Source organism: Lonchura striata, chromosome Z (assembly GCF_046129695.1).
Source record: "Lonchura striata isolate bLonStr1 chromosome Z, bLonStr1.mat, whole genome shotgun sequence".
Classification (NCBI taxonomy): Eukaryota; Metazoa; Chordata; class Aves; order Passeriformes; family Estrildidae; genus Lonchura; species Lonchura striata.
This window is the reverse complement of record NC_134642.1, coordinates 23,299,559-23,320,453: the sequence shown is the minus strand read 5'-3', so window position 1 is coordinate 23,320,453 and position 20,895 is coordinate 23,299,559. Positions and strand designations below refer to the sequence as shown.

Genomic DNA, 20,895 nt, shown 5'->3' with positions numbered 1-20,895 from the left:
TGTAACGTTAGGTCTTGAGCTGCAATTCATGCACATCCTGTATTTGCAGTGGTCCACCTCTTGAACTCAATGCTTCATTGCCTTTCATTTGTTGTTTTAGAAACAAGGCAAATTGTTGCTATTCCAAGAACCAGTACTCTAAACATTTTGTTATTATTTTTAAAGGTCTCCCCCTTAGATGCTTTGATTATTTTTTGAAAGCAACCCTAATGTTAATAGGAGAAAAAGTTTGTTGTTCCTTAGTTGAGTAATTCTCATAGATAGTCCAAATTTTTTGTGCTTTGTCACTTATGCTTAACAATACTAAGACTGACACATGCAGTTGTGTGATATATCCCCAAGCTCATAATTTTAAACTCGCATTGAAAGGAGTGGTACAAATTGTCAAGTAATTGCTGCCTGGAGGGCATGTTATTTTCAGAGCAGCTTAGGGACAGATATATATGAAAGTTCTGTTTGGTTTTGTTGATTTATTTTGTGCCTTTTGTGAATGTTGAATATGAGGACAGGCTCAGGTTCAACTTTGTCAAGTTTAGCAAAATGGAAAATATTTATGGGTAAAGCCAGGTGTTGTTAGTCAGCAGTCCCTAGTGTCTCTCTGTCCACGATTCTGCCACTGATTTCATAGATTACATAAAACAAGGTGTTTCCCATCCCCTTGCCCCCATCCAAATCTTCTAAAAGTTGTTGCAAATAATACTAGTTTCCTTGGTCAAACACTCATATGTATACTAAGTTACTACTCTATTTGTCTTGAAGTGGTTGAAAATTCTTAAGTGTCTACAGTACTGTAGATTTAAGATACTGTGTTAAAGGAAATAAAAACCACTGAAAATATGAAAAATTTCAGTAAAGCACCATATTTTTACCAGGGAGGAAGTAGTTCCATGGAGCTTCCCTAAAGAAGGTTCTTAATTTCTTTTGAGTAATAACTCTGCATTTCAAACTTCTATTACTTGACTTGTAATGTTAGTCATATTACTGATGACAAAACCGAATGAGTAAACTTCTTAAAAAATCAGAGGTACTTGTAATTGCTGTGGCCTAAGTTCAAGTTCTAGGGGGTTAAATGTATATATACTTAATACTTAATTTACTCCAACAGCTGACTTAACCATGGAAAAATGTATAGGTGCCAAGGAGATTCTCACAAGTTGAATAAGCTACTAGCCTCTGGGAATTTCATCCTGATACAGATGGTACATATTAGGGGCTCTTGTGGGAAAACTGCGTTTTGTAGAACGTGAGGGGAAAAAAACCCAGTGTAATTCACAAGATGATCAGAATACAAATGCTTTGTTGAAGGAATTTTTATTGTAAGCAAAGAACAGACAGGCAGGCAACCAAACGCAATGGGAAAAGAAGAATTAAAACTTATGTTATACTATAAACAATGCATAAGTGAATCTTAACCAGCATGGCTGGCAATAAGAAACATGTAATCTATACTACTTTCCTTAAGGAACCAAGGCTTTTTTCTCACTGTTACATATCCCTCTGATAGCAGCGAGAGTCTTGAGAGTGTTAACTTTTTCCATACTTTAGGAAAATTACTACCTTGTGGAAATGAGGACAAACCCAAACTTGTGCCACCAGTGTAGCATGGGCAACACAGAGGTTGATACTGGCCTTTTCCACTGTCCCTCTTCCTGACCCATCAGCCTAGATACTCATCAACACTTGCTAAGTCCTCAGAAATGTGGGAGGTTTATCCTTCCCCAAGAAACTAAAAAACACCTTGGAGAGAGCCTGGAGAACAGGTGAAAATGCCCAAGGCACAAAGGCCACACCCCATACAAAATCTGGATGAAGTAAGGGCTGTTCTGAGAACTGCTTTTCTGTCTTAGTCAAGTCTTCCAACTTCTTGTGAAGCATTTAAGCTTTAGTAGTATGTGTTCTTTTGTTTTTTCTGTTGTCCCCATTTTGTAGCCACTGTCTGACAAGGTGATGAGGGAAACAGTATTACAGGTCTGCTACCTTGTGGGAAACTTTCAAGACTAAGACTGTAGCTTTTCCATTTTTCTGTAACTTCTGAAAAATCACACTGTTTTCTTCTAATGTTGTATTTCTCAGCATGGGCCCTAGCAGAACTAGGGAAGTATGAACAGACTGCTTTCCCTCTAGTCATTTTACTGACCCCTTCTGAGGCAAAAGAGTAAATGTTGAATCACATTTTTCTGAATTTCTGTTCTTGGTATGATGCAAAGGAATGGGAAACAAAAAGCGCACACAGAGTTTTCCGATCAGCCTTTGGTTTCTGATGAAGCCTGGTAATGTTTGCTAGGAGTAAGAGTATGTATAAATAAACTGTTTTTTAAGAGAATATCAGTTTGAACATACTGTATGTTCAAAATATGTCAATGTTAACAACATTTAGAGGGAAGTAAACAAAACAAGAACTTTAAAATGCAAGAACAGCCACAGTCAAAGAGAGTTGGGAGATAGAAAGCATTGGTGGTAACTCCATATCCTCATGTTCCTTCTGAGTGAATAACTAATTAGAAGCATTGTATCCAAGGTTAATTTGGTAACTGATTCCCAGTCATAACCCTTCATCTGCATTATTCCCAATTGTTTGATGGTTAACCAACTCTACCATTTAAAAAAAATTATATTCTCATGTAAAACTATGGTGAAAAAGATCCTTCTTTGTGCCTCCTGGAAGCAGACAATAGGAATGAATGAGCTGTCCTAGTTCAGAGCATTAAAGTAAAAAAATACAAAAGATTTATTTAGAAATACTTAAGCAACTCATGCCTCCTTTTCCAGGGGAGGAAGTGGAATATTAGAGAAGCTTTTATGCTATGCTCCCAAAGAACACTGGTTTTAGTCACTACCTTTGTTCTGGGACAGACAATTAGCATGAAGTTATTCCTTGCCCCTTAAACTCCTATCCCCAAGCTTGTTCTTGAGGGACCAATAATATTGAAAACAGTATGTATTTATAAGACAGTTACTTCAGGCATTTTGGGGGGGCTCTGGAAGAAGATATGAGAGACAAACAAAGGTCTTTTTGATCTCTAATTGAGGATCCTCATGCAGATTTATTCTCTTTGGAGGAGTTGGATGGATTGACTTGCAGTCTAGGCATCACATTGCCTACACAATTATGTATGCTTTCAAAGGCTAAAATATATGGGCAGCTGTCAAATGTTCCATGTAGAATTATGGTTATCTGAACACCTAGGACAGGCATAGCTGTATTTTTTGGGGGTTGTTCACACAGGAAACAGCAGTGGCAGATGTATAGATTCTTGTACATACCTATCTATTTTTCTGAGTGGATGGTTGGTTGGGGGGTGACAAAATAGAAGAGCAGAAATAAACCAAAGAAAATGCTCAGTGCAAGTCAATATACTAATGTAAGGCCAGTTTACTAAAAAATGTAAACTATTTTTTTAGTTTCATGGAACATGCTCATTTTACTAATGGTGTGAAGCCCTACTCCAAAGTCTGCCAAATGCTTAGGTCACTGGCAGATGAATCTTAGGGGTTTCACTGCAAATTCTTTACTGTAAAGGCAGTCAGTAAGAGTAGAGATGTGAAAATGGCGTGGTTCAATAGTTATGGTATTTACATTAAAATTACAATGGAGATTGATCGCTTTAACTTAGCAAACATATTTCTTGTAGAAAATACATAAATTTGAGCTTAAACACTTTCACAAGCTGTAGCTTGTAGGTTCACAGGAAATTTGGTGTGTGTTGGCTTCCAGCACAATAACTGAGGCTAGGTAACAAGAATCAGTTTATGGTAGCCCCATTTAAGACACTGAAAAAATGTAACTCTATCCCAGCCAGAACCAGTACAGAAGTGCTATACAACTCTTGCCTAGAGGCTTTAAAGTTATCCTGTGAAAGAGAACACTTGTTTACTGGCACTATATGCTCAAATCTGTGTGTCTGTTCTGGGATGTCATGAGTCTGAAGTGAAGTGTGTTTAGTGCCACAGCTACTTTTGCAGGACTGCTGCTGTCTTTTGCAGGACTGATGCTGAAGCATCTTTTTTAAGATGGGACTGAAATTAGCTGCTGAAGCTGGTAGCATGCCACTTTCAGAAAATGACTGAATTTCACTAGCATTTTCTTAACCATATTTTTGCACTATCCTATGTTTCCTCTAGCTACTGTATGTATTTGTATGAGCTTATTGTTGCCTAAAAAGTAATTAGAGGTTTGAAACACTCAGGTGCTATGTGTTCATGTACAGATATGATGGCAAATAGAAATTAAGTGGATTTGGTGGTTTAAAGGTTGGGCAGTCCCAGGGAATATTTACCAGCACATATTTTTCAGTGTCTGTTTTGGGTAACTGATGTCTTCTGAAGTTATAATTTGTCCTTCTTATTGACAAGTGCTGTGAGACTCTTTTGATGAGAGTTCAGACTAAAAATAGAGTTAAATGATTCTCATATGTATGTGAAAGTTCATGTCTGTGGCTGTCTTAGCTGTCTTAAATAGTTCATTTTCCGATTTGTGTTGAGGCTGTGACAGTCGCGTTTGTAATCACATGAGTGTGCACCCTATTTGTTACTTGAGTAAAGTATGTCACAGATTTAATTTAGCTCTTCTCAGTGGTGTTGCAATTTATGATTTTTAATACTCCCTTTGAGGTTTCTCAGGTTTTCCTGATTTTTATGCTCTAATTTTTTAAAGGACGAGGGTGAGTTAACATCTCATGAGTATTACAGCAATTCTGTTACTCAGAGTAATTATGCTACACTGCAAAACCAGCAGATACTTACTTAACTAAAATAGTCAGCCATTCAGTTTATTGAGGTAACCTACTTATAAACATAAAGAAAACTAAGTGTTATGTGACTGTTACTTAAAATGGAATTACAATTTAAATGCGGGTCTTTAAAAATTCTTTTTATGTTTCTTTCTACATTGATTACCATTTGTGACCGTCTTGTTAAATGTAGGAAGTTATGTTAAATCAGCTAGTTGTCTTCATTATGCTCAGCTGGAACAGAACATAACTCTCTTTTATCAAGGGTTTTTTCTCCGTAGGATACCTGTCTTACATTCAGACATTAATAAATATTTTAAATAGCACTCATATTGAAAAATACATTGTTAAGAATGGTGGAAGTCAAAACAATCTACCTGTTCAATAAATAAAGTTAAGGTTGCTGGTGTGAGTGTTTTGTATTCACTCTGTTTCACAAAGATTTTTTTCCTGCAGTACATTATGTCTATATTGTACTTCTCCAGTCCACCCTGATATTTTGATTGGTTCTGAAGTCTTCAAGTAGGAGCTGGTTATACTGTCTTGACCATACATTCAACTTTTAACCTTGTTCAAAACTGACTTTGCTGTGGGCTTTTTATTACTGGGCAATTCTCTCCTGCTGTGTACCACCATTTTTAAAGTGGCCATCCCTACTATTGCTCACTCTTATTCTTAGTGTCTTAAATACTTCAGCTTGCTCTGTCTGTGGGAAAGCTCAAGAAGGTCTGTTTCTGATTGCTTGTGAAGGAAAAATTCAGAATAGCTTAATGTTAATTTCAGTCTGTCTGTCTTTACTTTTGCTCTTAACTAAAGCAAAGTGCAAGGAAAAGTTGCTGTTGATTCATCCTTTCTCCAAAATTTACCCTCAAGCAGATGGTGGTTTGATCCTTTGTGCTGTCCTCAGAGGAATGTAAGCAATTGAGGAAAATGAAGAATGTTTCCATTGCTACTACTATGTGGACCATTATACAGCTTAATTGGTTTTTGTCATGCTGTCTTTTGTGTACATAAGTAAATATTCTTCATAAAGTAACTTCAGGACATTTTGGAAGATAGTGGTGAAATATTCTAAAAATAGTTAATTTACTATGTATGTTTTCAATACCTGTCCTTTATTGCTTCTCTTATTCTAGTCCTACTTTTACTTGTATTAGCAAGGTTTGGCTTAGAGGACTCTTAAAAGTAAATGATTATTAAATAGCAGAGATCTGCATGTCTCTGCATGTCATCTCAAGACCTGCAGCAAGCCTATTTAGGCATTTCTACAGGTGACAGTTGTGTGACCGACTTATTCTATCTCCTTTCCCATTTCCTGTAATCTCAGTCTGTCTAAAATGGAATGACAAACAGTCATGGAAGCACTTTTAGTTTCTGAAGCATATGGCTGAAGTTTTGCTGCTGACAGCAGTCAGTTCCTGAAGATGGAAGTGGCAGCTGTGTGCTAGAACAAAAGCCCTCTCACTCCACTCCACCTCAAGGCTCTCCACACCTTTCAGATGTGGGGCTCCTACTGGCATGTTAACTGGCTTCACTTCAGGTTTTTGTACTGAAGTGCACCGGAGAGTCTCCAGTTTCAATTCTATTATTTTTTTCTTTGTAGTGTGTTGTAATCTGCTTGTGGGATGGTTCTTCAGTGCTCACTCAGCATGAGGCTGTGGATGGGCATGCTGACACTGTAATCTTCTTATTTAAGGAAAAGGGGCGGTCAATTTCTCAGATAACAAGCCATTCAGAAGTAGCCCTTACTGTGACTGTGGAAGCAAATGGGGAGCACAAGTACATCTGGGTGGTGTGGAGCAAGGAGGTGATCCTGAGTGCTGTTTTCAGGCTGAATGGGGGCTGCTGATTGCTGCTGCAGGGGAGATGTGTGATGGCAGGGGTTCAGCCTCACTTGCTATGCGGTCTGCTTTAGAGATCAAGTATCAGGGTGTATGTGGGTTTATAGAAGATACAGAGTGCTCTCTTAAACGGATGGGTGGGGGAGAACAGCACCTGCAAAGAGGAACCCTTTCCAGTGCCTGCACACCCAAACCCAGAGCTTGCAGCTTGAGGTGCTACTTGTCCAGCTTCTGCACTAAGTGAGACTTTTCTGCTGATGTCTATTGAATCGTCCTCTTCCACTTGCTTTGAATAATGATGTGGCTTTTTAGCCACAAGTTGTACTTTCTTTGCCCTTCACTGCCTGCACTTATGGGTTGCTGTCCTTAGGTCTTGGTGTTTTCTGTCTGCATTCCCTTTAAAATCTTCAAAAATGTCCAAAGGCTCCTGTGTTACCTACCTGCAGGGGAAACCATGGTAAAAGGCAGCAGAATATCATGTCACATGAAAAAAAAAAAAAAAAGACAGAAGGATGATGTTTTAGGAGGCAATTTTTTAGTTATGTTGTCTAGGTTTGGAGTTCTAGTTTGAAAGGCAATTTTAAAGAAAGTCAACGACAGATGCTTCAGAAATGTTACAGTCAAACTTGTGGCTGGTGTCTGTTGAGTTTTGTGCTTACCTTTCTGAAATTAAATTACTAGGAACATAATGAATTTAAAAACTAACATCACCTGTCTTTGATATATCATGATATTTGATATATCACGATAACTCTTGACTGGTGGAACGACTTAGGCTTCTGAAAACACAGAAAAATGAGTGGGGAAGCCTTCTTTGAGTTTTGCTCTGATTAGGGAAACAAAGACACATAGCTTTTCTTTTTGTTTCTTCACTGAATAATAAATTGCATGCACACTGTGCTTAGGGGTGTTATTTTCTCAACTCTGTGAAGATCAGACTGGTAACAAAATCTACAATTTATGTATTCACACAGTTTCTTAGGACAGTTGTTAGTGGAAAAAAACCCAAAAAAGAACTACTGTCTTAGGTGACACCAAAAGTATGTATTCTATCACCATTTCCATTAACTGTTATCTTGTCCATGACACATCCCTAATAATTCTCTCCAGGGGTATCTCTGCTAATGGGCCATCAAGGCCTCATGAGATGCTGTGCCCAAGGGGAAGAACCAAGCATTCCTATCTGGATATAATCTGAGGTTCGCAACACCACAAGTGGCTTTACCCACTGCATTCCCAGAGGACATAATCATCAGAGCTCCATAACCATGACTGGACCTTCAGGGAAAGATCAAACCCTTCTACAGCATCACTGCTTTAACCACATCTGACACTTCAACAGGATTGTAGCCACCATTTAATCAGACTGCTACACCCTGACTAACAGGGTGTCAGGTTGCAGCCTGACTCTGCAAAGTTAGGAGTGTTTTTTGCATTTATTTTATGTTTTCCTATACAATTGCAGTTCTGACTTGGAATCTCTCACTGTTTTGCTTTCTCTAGCTTGTACAATTCATGCCTTGGAGTGGGTACCTAATAAAGCTATACAAGATTAAGAGAATATTAAAGGCCTACAACAGGTACACCTTGGGCAGTCAAAAGCCTCTGGGAGGGGCTACACCCAAGATGGATAATGGTCACAAGTTTCTCATAGGTATAAGTTTGGTCCATTTACATATCAGGCTTAATCCTCCAATTACAGCTTCAGGTAATGAGGTAATATACCCCCAGTTTGCTGGGGGTAAAACAAAAACAAATAACAAAACCAAATACCCAGACAAAAAAAAAAAAAAAAAAAAAAAAAAAAAAAGCCAAAAACAAAACAAAAAGAAATCATCAAGTAGAAACTAAGGTGAGGAACCTCTGGAATTAAATATGCCAGATTTTGAAAACCTTTCTTGTGCAGTTAACTATTGTCAAACAATCCATCTACTATGGGAAATAATGCTTTTGATAAAATTTCTCCCAGAAAGAGAATCTGCTTTTGTATAAAAAAATTAAGAGTGTGACTCTGTTGAAAGCACATGATATGCTAGCATAAAATGCCGATTTCAATTTTGACTAATTTAATGTCCTCTAGACAATATCTACTCTAATTCCTGAAAGAATAATAAATAAATGTTAAATGGAGGATATATTTAAGGTTGAGATTGTCATACATACATAGTTTTTCAGGTGTGAATTGCTCTTCTTCACCCAAGGTGAATCATTATATTCCCCTTATCAAAACTGAAGAAAAGCGTAGCTTTCTGTTCCTCTGCAGTCTTTTTTGAGTCATGACCACTAATGGAACTATGGTGGTTTAAGATTACTTGTTTCCTGTATGTCTGACTAGTGGTATGCATCAAAGATGTTTACACTGAATTATTTCTACTCTGTTTTTCAAGCTGTTATTTAATCAATACAATACATGGAAAAATTATGTGCCAGAGGCATACCAAAGCAAGATAAATGCATTGTGAAGAGCAAAAGCTTTGTGTTTCCATTGAACTATTATTCACAAATTCAAGACTTAGATTTTCCAGTGATTTTCCAGTGCTGTCTGGAAAAAGATTAGGGTATTTGGTCAAAAAAATTAATGTTAGCAGTTTGCCTATGTAAATGTCATTAGGAAGCTTTCTTTTTTTCCAAGATCTGTATAACAAAAATAGTTATGAGCCACAAACGTGTTCCTCAAGAATTATAATCAAAACTATTTCCTTATTAGTGAATGCTTGCAACTCAACAGTGAAATTGGAAAGATGTCATGGACTGGAAAATTGGAAACAACACTGTGTTGCTTCTCTCGGAAACAAGTAGAGCTAGGGACTACAGAAGAAATTGTTTATTCTGTAGCATATAAATGAATAAAAACTTGCTAATGTTTCCATCAATACATTTGCAATTAATGTTGTGGCATTTTTTAAAAGAAAAAAAAAAATTCAAATGCAATTTAATCCACTTTTTTCCCTGATACTTTCAAAAGTGCAGACTTGAAGTACAGCATGATGAATGGCTTTTATGCATAAGAAAACACTTAGCTTTCTTAGTCAAAATTGTAGTTATGATCTCTTAAAAGTCTGTTTTGTCACGTTATTGTTTTACAGATTTCCATCAGATTATTAGTGCAAATGCAATTTCATTAATATAGCAAATTTTGAGGTAAAGATTTAAAAAAAGCTAGTTGTTAATTTCGTGCTGGAATTGGTCTACAGCAAAACCAATTATTCAGGGTTAGACCACTTTGTGTGCCACTTTGAAGATTTTCTGTCCTTATGGTCCAATCTCTATTTCTTTTCCTTCCATTTCTATTTTATGTGCAAATGGGAGTTTGTCAGCTGTGTAGAATGTAGTGCTCAGAGCTTGTGAAGAAATGTATCAGTGGCTAACTTTTTGTGTATGAATATATTGTACTTTTCAGTGTATATGTGTGTGTGTGTCTATCTATCTATCTATCTATCTATCTATCTATCTATCTATCTATCTATCTATCTTTCAGTGTATCTGAAATGCTTGTACATCAACTTGTGCAGTGTGAGAAACAAATAGGATGAACTGGAAGCTTTGGTTAGCTCCCAGCCAACAGTGTGTGCCCAGGCAACCAGGAGGGCAAACCCCATCCTGGGAGCATCAGACACAGCAGCCCAGTGGTTGGGATCATCCTGCTGGATTCAGCCCTGCTGCAGCCTCACCCTGCTGTGCATAGTGCGGGGCCTTGCTGTCTGAGAAGGGTGGGAAGGTCCTGGAATGGTCCAGAGGAGAGGAAAAAAGCTGTTGAAAGGGCTGGAAGGAATGTCCTATGAGGAGCAGCTGAGGACTCTGGGTTTGTCTAGTTTGGAGGAGAGGAGGCTGAGGGGTGACTTTATTGCCTTGAACAGCTGCCTGAGGAGGGGATGTGGGGAGGAAGGTGCTGATCTCTTTTACCTGGGACCCAGCAATAGGATTTGTATGAGTGGTTTAAAGCTGTGCCAGGGCAGATCTGGACATTTGGAAGCATTTTTTTTTAATGTAAGGGCAGTCAAATATGATGGAGCAGACTTCCTAGAAAGGTGGTCAATGCCCCAAGCTGTCAGTGTTTAAGAGGCATTTGGACAATGTCCTTAAAAACATACTTGAGCTATGTCCTGAAGTGTTCAGGCAGTTGGACTAGGTGATTATTGTAGGTCCCCTCCAAATGAAATAGTTGGTTCTATTCTGCCTCTCTTAAGGAGAAGTATAAAGCTATAGGCGTGCTACAGTGGTCAGAGCCAGTATTGCAATTTTAACTATTTCTGGTTGAAGAAATTGGTAGTTTTATATGCCACTTCCTTATCCTCACATTGTTGTTTGGTCCCCTCAAAATTCCTATCAGCTTAATAGTGTAATTGTTGTGATAAATTACATGCATGCCGGTGTATACATTTGATTCACCTGTATGCAAGCACAGCTCTTAAATTCAGGTTATGCCTGAAGCATACATTTACATCATATTAATTGTAAACATGCTTGCACACAAACTACAAGTCTTTCTCTTTCAGCGTATTTTTGATTGCAGAGCTTTACATTGTTTTTACACAAGTAATGCTAAGTGGCAGGCAGAAAAAACAGGCAGATTAATGTAAACACACTGTTTACCATAAATAATTATTCTAGCCTTAGCAATACCCTTTGATAGTTTAAGCTTATGTCTTATTAAAACATCTGTGTTTTTCTCAAGTTAACATACTTTTTTTTATTTTTCTTTTTTGTTAGTTAATGGTATGAATGTGTTGGAAGAGATATTTTTTGTTTCTTGTTCTTAGTCTCACTCTCCAATTGCTAAAATAATTTTGGGAGGTAGATTAGTCTTCATGATCTTATGTATACCTACTCTGAACAGCTTCAGGAAGGTACAGGTAGATGATACAGGCAAAAATGATTTTTTTTTCAGTATATTACATCTGAAGAGCAAAGAACTGTCTGAAATTTAGCAAAAGAAATTGCAGGGTCCTGTGCTTGGGGAGGAAGAGCCCCAGGCACCAGCACAGGCTGGGCTGATCTGCTGGAAAGCAGCTCCGAGGAGAAGGACCTGGGGTTCCTGGTGGACAGCAAGCTGTCCGTGAGCCAGCAGTGTGTCCTGGTGGCCGAGAAGGTCAATGGTGTCCTGGGGTGCATTGGGAAGAGCAGTGGCAGCAGGCTGGGGGAGGTGATCCTGGGCCTCTGCTCAGCCCTGGTGAGGCACCTCTGGGGTGCTGTGTCCAGTTCTGGGCTCCTGAGGACAAGGGAGACACAGAGCTGCTGGATCTGGTCCAGAGAGGTTGTGGAGTCTCTCTCAATGGAGATACTCAGGAACTGGGCACAATTGTATGCCATGTGTTCTAGGATGTTGCAGCTTTAGTGGGGAGGTTGGACCAAACATTCACTTGTGGTCCCTTCCAGCCTTATTCTGCAATGAGGCAAGTAAAATAACCATGAAGGATGGAGGTGTGATGGAAAAAAATAATTAGTCTTGGCTTGCTTGTAAAACACCTTTAACCCCAAAACTTTGACACAATTATGGCACCACTGATATACAGACTGACTTTGTTGGCTCCGAAATACTTATTCTCAGTTGGATCCTTACATAGCATGATGAAGTTAAAATAGAGAATAAGATTTATTGTGTTAAATATATGTCTGGAGGTTAAGAGAAAAAATTCTCTGTGCAAAGTTTTTAATGGGAAGAAGAGGTATATAATTAATAACCAAGAAAGAAATTACTTCAAATTCTCCAACTGTGGGACCTGTTTTTCTGAGTAAAATATAAAATCCCAAGGGCTGTATATTCTATAAAAATATGAGAATGCACTAGTGCACAATTACTGGAAATTTTTATTACTCTTAAAATACTAATGATATCTACAGGGCAAGTTGACATTTATTGTCTGAGTTTTTAATGTTATACCTAATGTGTTTTCCATCAAAGATAATTGTTTTGTTTATTTTGTTATTATCCAGGCAGCCTTAGCTACAGCTCGGTTGTTCAAGGGTTTTTATTTTGCTTTAGTGTCATGCTTATCTAAGAAAGGCTTCTAGACCAGGTACTTTCTGGAAGTGCTATATTCCACTGATACCTGAGACATATGTAAATTTTTCAACAGTAATTTCTGAAAAATTGTAAAAACTGTATTGAAAAAATACAATTGTCTTGAAAAAAATAATATCTAGACATAAAACAGGAAATGTAGGAACAATTCAGTTCAAAAGTACTAGTTTTTATTCTTTTCCTATCTCTTTTGCATTCCTGTCTTGTTCAGAGGGAACATGAGGGAGCAGACAGAACAGATGGCAGATGTAAACTATGTGTGATCCCAGACATTTCCAGTAACTTCTAAATGTCTCAATTAGGACTTTTGACTGTGTGTGCAGTGCAAAATACAGCTGGCAACTTTGTGTCCTTTAGTCAAGAGGGTGGGCTTCTGCACCATCTGATGTGTAATGAACGTCAAAATTTTGCAGCTGCCTGAGGATCTTTCTGTATCAGGAAATGGCCCTTCTGCTGGAAATCCTGGAGGGTAATGTGGTTTAACCTCAGCTTGCATCTAAGCACCACACAACAGCCTATTCATTTACCCAAAGTGGGATGAGGGAGACAATTGAAAGGATAAAGGTGAGAAACTTGTGGGTTGAGATTAAGACAGTTTGATAGGTATAGCAAAAGCTGTGCATGCAAGCAAAGCAAAACAAGGAATTTATTCACTACTTCCTTCCTGGGCAAGCAAGTGTTCAACTCATCCTCAGTGTTGTGGTTTGACACAGAAAATGAATTTTTCTGGAAGGAAGAGGTCAATTTGTATATTGACCAATTGAAGGTGGACATGCCTCTGAGAACACAGAGGGGTTAAAAGCAGAATTCCCAGGAGAACTCGCTCTCTTTGGTTCCAGTCAGCCGCAGTGCAGGACTCTCCCCTGCCCAGCGTGGCTGGATGGGGAGGGGAAGGGCCATGGCCTGACTGAGGTGGGCCCAAGGGTGGAGGGACTGGAACCCCCTGCAGATGGAAGGGTGGAGAAATCTGGGATGTCTCTGTTCCCCCCCAGAGTCTCTCTCTCTCTCTCTTGAGAGAAAGAGCCATCAGCAGTTCTGTCAGCAGTTCACCACGGGAAGGAGAAGAGCTGGGGGCCGCAAGGTGCCCAGCTGCCCGTGGGAGCCGGAGCCTGGACATCGAGCCATCCTGGGAGTCAGGACTTTTAACCCTCCTGAGAAATGAAAGCTTTGTGAAATTTTACTCCTCCTCAGTTTGAAAGAGAGGGAGAGAGACAGCTTGGACCCTGGGATGGAGAAATTCTAGATGGAGAAGGGACGATGGAGTGGCTTTTTGGCTGGACTTTTTCTTGGTAGCCACAGACTGAACCGATTTTCTCCTCCAAGAGAGACTGTATTTTAGGAGGATGCTGGTGAGCCAAAGAGACCTGCTTCAGCTGGGAAAAGGCAGAAGTGGAGCGAACAGAGGAAAGTTAGGGGGTTTGTAGTGGTGCTCCCTGTGCTTGAAGAAGAAGAAGAAGAAGAGAAGATCATCTCTGTTCTTAGACCCTTGGCCCCAGGGGAAAATGGGGGGGGAACTGTGGTCCCAAAAATGAAAAACTGAATGGTTGTTTTCTCCCCTCTTGGCAGGGCATCCTTGAAAGGAAAAAATCCTAAAAGCAGTCTGTCCATCCATGCATTGGTGGTGAGAGCACTGTGCATGGAAAGGAGAAGGGTCACCATGGCAAACTTTTTCTCCGGGCAGTGCCATGTGAGACATGGAAACACAGGATGTGGCAGCTGTGTTTCCTGGGGGTTCTGTGGCACAGGAGAGACTCCTCTTAACCTCGATGGACTGAGTATCAATTGTCTGGAGGGTGGAAACCTGACTGGGTCTAGGTTGTGTCTCACTGTGGTTTGTTGGAGTTGGGTGGTGGGAGGAGGAGTGTTTTGAAAGGTTTTCATTCTGAATTTTGTGTGGTTTTTTTCCAAGTTTTTTTTTTTTCCCTTGTTATTAAGCTTGGGCCTGCTTTTGCTTTGTTCTCTATTGCATTTCATAGCATTCAGTTGAGAGGTTGCATTTTCATGGGGGTGCTGGCATTGTGCCAGTGTCAAACCATGACACTCAGGAAAGCACAGCTCCATCACATGTAACAGTGACTTGCAAATGAATGGTTTAGGTTGCTTAAAAAATCCCTGTCCAAAGGTATAGCAAAAGCAAGTTTAACATAAATTTTTAACTAGCAAAGTTCAGTGGCAAGGTTTACTCTATTACTTATTACATGGGTGAAATACACAATGCAAAATCAGATTAGAATCAGCTTAGAATGAGTCACACAGAGACCAAAGATGGAAAAGAGTAAGCATGTAAAACAGTGAGACCCTTTTGCTGAGTCACAAAGTTCAGAGACAAGCAACAAGCTCCTTGCTTTCTGAATTCCTGATAGACCCTGGGTGTGACTGAGTCAGCCACAGATTTGGAGACTTCCCTGCCCTCCTTTCTTGTCTTAGATTGCTCTCAGTTGATAAAGAAGCTATTTAATGGTCAGGGAGTAGACAGCATGTACAGAAAATGTCACTCCAAAATTTAGTTAGGGTTCATCTTATTTAAGGGATTTTAAGCTGTATCTTGTTATCCTATCCAGTTGATAGAAGTGGTGGGGATCTGGTCACTCTGTGAGGAAGGCAATGTAATATATCTGTAAATGCAGTGCTGAGAGCCCAGTCTTAGAACTTTTAGTACCTTCTCTGCTTTCTCTTGGGGTTTTATCTTTCTCATGAAGTACATGTCAGCAAAAGGTGTGAAGCAAATGGATGCTTCTTAATTCCTAGTCTAGGATGTGCCATTTAAACCACACTCAGCTTAGCAATTTTTACCAGATTCTATTTGAACCTGCCTAGAATTGTTTTTTACATCAATGGCTGAGGTGTGCCTGAAGTTAGAAGATAACAGAGCCATTCTCTTCCAGGCTCTTTTGGTATTTTTTTTAAGAATCCACATAATGGACCTTTCCAACTGTCAAGGTGAGCTGCAGAATAGCAGAGTCAAAGAGCATTCAAAAAAATCACAGCTGAATATTTAAAGCTGAGTTATTGCTGCAGGAGGGATTTGGTACCACAATTTGCCTTCCTCTGAAAATGAATGCCACCCACTGGTTTTGAGATTTCTTTTAAGGTACTAGTCCAAAAATCCTTATTATTAAACCAGTTCTCTTTAAGAAGGCATCACTTCTTACAGGCACCCACCTGGAGTATCCTGCAGGATGCATAAAATATGTGTGAATTCTTGTAGACATTATTCTGCATCATCCTGAAATTGTGTTGAAATCTGCTTGAAGGGAACTTCTGCCTTTACTTATTCATTTTGACTATATTTTTAATAAAGAAAAGAAATCTATTCATAATGATGTGTCCAACAGTGCTAGACTGGCAAGTGAATCTCATGTCAAAAAAAAAAAAAAAAGCTTTCTTAAAGCTTTTAAGAAAGATAGCTTTAACTAGAATTTTGTTATTAGTATGTCCAAAGGCTTCAGTGTAGTCACTGTTAGTAAAATGTGGCATTGTGGCTTGATTACATCTGTTCCTTCAGTGTCAGTTAATGTCTGATGCAACATATGGGAATGCATTTGTGAAATAAAAAGTAGTGTTTCACTTGCAGAATAAAGAAATAAATAATGTGAGATGAATTATTTAAGCGATTTACGTGAGCTGTAGAGACGGTGTATTGCCCAGATGGAACAGGGGACAGGTAATCATCAATGCTTGTTCTGGCTTTCTGTGATCTTGGGTGACTCATTCTGCAGCCACTATCAAAAGAATTCAGTTATAGAATGCTCTGGATGAGAACTGAGCACTCTCATTTTTTTCTTATGTGTAGAATGAGTGTCACAGATTCATGGAATATCCTGATTTCCGAAAGACCCTGTCTGCAGCAGTCCTCTCCAGTGTCTCATTCCCCAGTCTCTCCGCATATCCAGGGTTGTCTCACCCCAGATGCAGAATCTGTCACTTGTCTTCATTAAACTTGATACAGCTGGTGATTGCTCAGCCCTCTGATTTGTCAACATCTCTCTGAAGGGCCTCTTGATAGTATGATTAGGCAATGTAACATAAACAGATATTGAATCATTATTGAAAATAAATCTTTATAAATAAAATTATGTTGTAGTTGTAGCAGTAGTAGTAGTAGTAGTGATAGTGTTGCTGTTACTGATGCCTATTGATACCTTGCAGTTGCTTGCTGGAAGGCAGGTTTTTTTTGAGGAATATTTCTATAACTTCTCATCATCTATGAATTACTGGAACCTGTTTGTATAGGAAGGCAGCTCAAAATTAATGGATGATCATAACCAGTATGTTTCTGACTGTTCGTGTTCATGAGGTGTTTGTAATACAGCTAGCATTGCAGCTGAGTGCCTGAATAGGCCTCTGTCACAGGAAGTTGACAGTATACTGTAGATGAGCACCTGAAAAAATTCATAGAATTAATCCCCTGTATAGTTGTACATGTGTGCACATGTGTATGGTTCACCATCAAGAGAAACCATCATTCCACCTTCTTCTTATCCTAGGACCTAGTTTTTACACCTTCCCCTATTCCCTCTATCTTTTTACAACTTGACTAGTCATTTGGTTTCACCTATGTTCAAGCTCCTATGCAGCATTTCGCAATAGCTTTAGCTATAGTTAGAGACGTGTTTGATCTAATTTCTATTCTGTGGCCTTAAACATACCAAGTGTTACTGCCTGTTACAGCAGTGTTCACCCTACAGTACAATGAAACATGGTGAACATAAGGGACAGACATCAGCATTATGATTACATTGCACGAGCTCCTATTTTTAGTTGATCTATCTGGTTAGCAAATTTATTTGCAAATACATTAGGACTAAAATTTTTGTTTATGGGAAAAGAGATTATTCTGACAAACATATAATAAGAAGTCAGTACCATGAACTTACAGAATATTCTAAGTTGGAAGGGACCCACAAGGACCATTTAGTCCAACATTTAATGGTCTGTACTGGGATTGAATGCACAATGTTGGTGTTATTCCCACTGTGTGTGAGAACCCTGGGCTTGGTCTGGGGCCTCATGTGGTGGTAAAGTCTCTCCTCCAACCTGTGCTTCCAAAGAAAAACTCCACAGCCTCTTGTTGTTCTGTCTCAAGGCAGTTTCTTGTGAGTTATCTAAAAGATTGTCTTCTCTGGCTACTGCGGTTTGGTCAGCAGCCCAGGCAGAGGCACAAACACACCCTGACATCCTCTGTCTGCTGTCTTCTTCTTCTCTCCCCCCGCCCAGGGCTGCTGCTATCTTTTATATGATATATTACATATTACATGTATAGTTTTCCCCCAATACCTACTACCTATATTACAAGGTGCTTTTCTACTCTAAACCAATCCATAAGTGCCAGCATCACCAAGAACATGGAGGCAAGGAAGAGGAAGGAGGAAGAACAGGATCAGCCCACTTTCCTCCTTAGAACTTCTGACCCCCATGTACAAAGTAAAAACCCCCCTGTACAGGTGCTAAAACCCCCCTGTACAATGCTAAAAAAATTTCCCTTCTGTTTTGTAACTACTTTTACTATACTATCTAACCCTTTGTGACTGCTTGCTCCACCTTCAAAGTTGGTAACTCATTCCATGGCTCAAACTCAAAATCACAGCTGTTTGCAGCTGCCTGCCAGGGTCTAAAATGCTACTGACCAAAGCCTGGAACCTCTAAAAATGTCTGAGAGACATTTTGAGTTCCAACAACTGTGCTCTGATCAACTGAGGTAAGCTCCTTATTTTGGCTTGCACAGACAACAAACCCATGCATATTTTATTCTGTGGCCACTGTGTGTAAAGCAAAAAACATTTTGCTTTTTTTTTTTACTTATCTTCTCCTGAACCTATAACTCTTGTGACAGGAAACACTGTTATAATTGGTCTGTTATTCTGTATGCTGTTGCCCACTTCTTCCTGCACCTCAGTGATGTTCCCTGGAACTGCCTTATCAGACACAAATTTTTAACTGTGGGAACCTTCAGGGCTTTAACATTTGTAAAGACACCTAGACAAAAGATACAGCAGGGATGGAGAAAATTGTGTTCATACAAACTTTTTGTTTAGGAGAAAGAAATCTGACCATAATAATTAAATCTTAGTGGTAAATGTTGTTCAGGACACTTGGTCTGGCACTTGAAATGGATTTCTGAGTGCCACTGTAAAGGAAAAGAGCAGTCAGAGGTGAAATGCCTCTGTCCCTCTGGATCAGGAGCAAAGTTTTTTGTAATAAGGTAGTGTTTTCTGCTTATGTACCTAATCTAGCATAGTGACTTTTTTCCTCGCAAGCTTTGGGAAATCTGTTAGGGTCTCTAGATGCTTCCTTTTTCAAGATCACTCCTTCCTAGTTTCTGTTGTTGGTTGAGTTTGTTGGTCTACATTTGCAATTTGCATTTGTTTTTCTCTACATTTTTCATGAAAGGTTTGGGATTTTTTTTCCCCCCTCTTCTCCTCTCCTATGCTGTTTTAATGTTTGTTTTCTTACTTCCTTTTCTGTGGTTTACTTAACTCTTGCCACTTCTCTTTTCTCCGTTCAGCATACCTTCCTAGGATGATTTCCTATTGGCTTGGCTAAACCACATGTCACTTCAGCCCTGGTTACTCCTTTTGACAATTTAATAAGACAAAAAGAGCATAGCCCAGGGAGTGCTGTTTCAGAGTGCACAGAAATGCCATTTCTGTCAGTATGTTCTGTCAGTGGTGGCTTCCACAAAGAATGTGAGAAAAATGTAATAGCTGCAGTCTGCACATACACAATAGCACTGAGCTTTGCTCAGTCACTTCTATTTCTCTTCAGGAAGATTTCATTCACAAGAGTAGAATTTTTGTTGTGTTAAAAGCCCAGCTTTCAATTTGGGAAGACACCCAAAGTAGTTTCCAGGCGATTGTTCTGCAGCCCATTATCCAGGCTTTATCAAAACTGGGAGCTGTTACAGATGCTTTGAAGAACCATGAAACTTTGATAAGGTACTATTCAGCATGGCAAACAGCTGTGTAAATCTGCAGGAAGAACTTAATGAGGGAGGCAATGTGAAATGCAAATGAGGTTTTCTGCACCAATTAAGTGCTCAGGAAGAAGCTGATATGATGTTTGTGACATTGCAAATATGTATCCTGATTTGCCGTTTCTAAAACCTCTGCATTTCTATCGATTTGTATAATCTTTCCCCATTTTTGTATAAGTGGATTTCAATCTTCTGTGTGTGACCATTCAAAAATTATTGTGAAGGCTTTCTCTTGAAGTTGTCTACTAAAGGCAGAGGAGGAGCAGGAATGTTCCTGTATCCTTTATGAATGAGAAATTGCCAATACATATTACTATAACCTCTCTGCTGAACTAGAACTATTATATTTACATTTTTCAAATGCTGGCAAGTCGTCTTAGAAGATGTGCCAATATAAGGTGAAATACTACTTCTGGGAGGTTTTTCCAGTTTCCAGCTGAAGACCTTGGTCTGAAAACATTTCTTAGATTTGACCAATCATCATAATGCTTTTTTCAAAACCTTTCAAATCCCACTTTACAAACTATAGCTCCTCTGGTGTGGTGGTTTTTTTTTGTTTGTTTTTGTTTGTTTGTTTGTTTGTTTGTTTTCTGCTAGGAGAAACAAAATAATTTCTGTAGCTTTAAGAGAACAGTGTTGCAGAACAGTGTGTAAAAGAGATTGTGAGATTGTTCTTGCTCTTTTCCCCTTCTTTTCCCTTTTTGTTAACTTCATGTACTGAATGAGATAGTGATAGCCAACTTCAGTAGGTGAGCAAGGACATGTGATCTCCCTAATCCTTGAGGGGTTTGGTGCTAGCAAGGAGGATGGCAAGATAGTAGTAGAAAATTCCACTATGTTTGCTTACTTGGGGATTAGCCAAACTTGCATGTCCTCAGAAAGCTGCAGTACTGATTGTACTATTGGGAACATAAAAGTGTTTATGTTCTTGGATGTGTCTGATGGATGTGTCATGTTTTCAGGAAGATAAAGGATTTTACGTGCCTATCTGCAGTGCTTTGCTAAAAAGAAAAATTTTGGTAATCAGATCCCATACAGTTAATTGCAGTACATTTTTTTTATAAACTACCAGGCAAGTCTGAAAGGAGTATATGTCTGAGCAAATTGTGATTCATCTAATAGTTTGAATTTTTTTCCATCAGCTAGGTTCACAGAGAGGAGACATTTCTGAGGAGGTCAATCTTTTGTGTTATTAACTGCATCATTCTTCCAGACTACAGTGGAGAAATCTTCAATGAGATGGTAGTGCCATAGACATGATTTTTCAAACATAGCATATCATACATACAGCATTTGGAAGCATCTGAGTTGATGCTGCAATGAGCTGCA

At 39.1% G+C, this 20,895-nt stretch overlaps 1 protein-coding gene across 2 annotated transcripts in view; it reads left to right on the top strand.

Moving 5' to 3' along the window:
• MLLT3 (MLLT3 super elongation complex subunit) overlaps positions 1 to 20,895 on the top strand; it is a 121,551-nt gene that overhangs the window by 38,841 nt on the left and 61,815 nt on the right. The gene's annotated exons all lie outside the window — the stretch shown is intronic.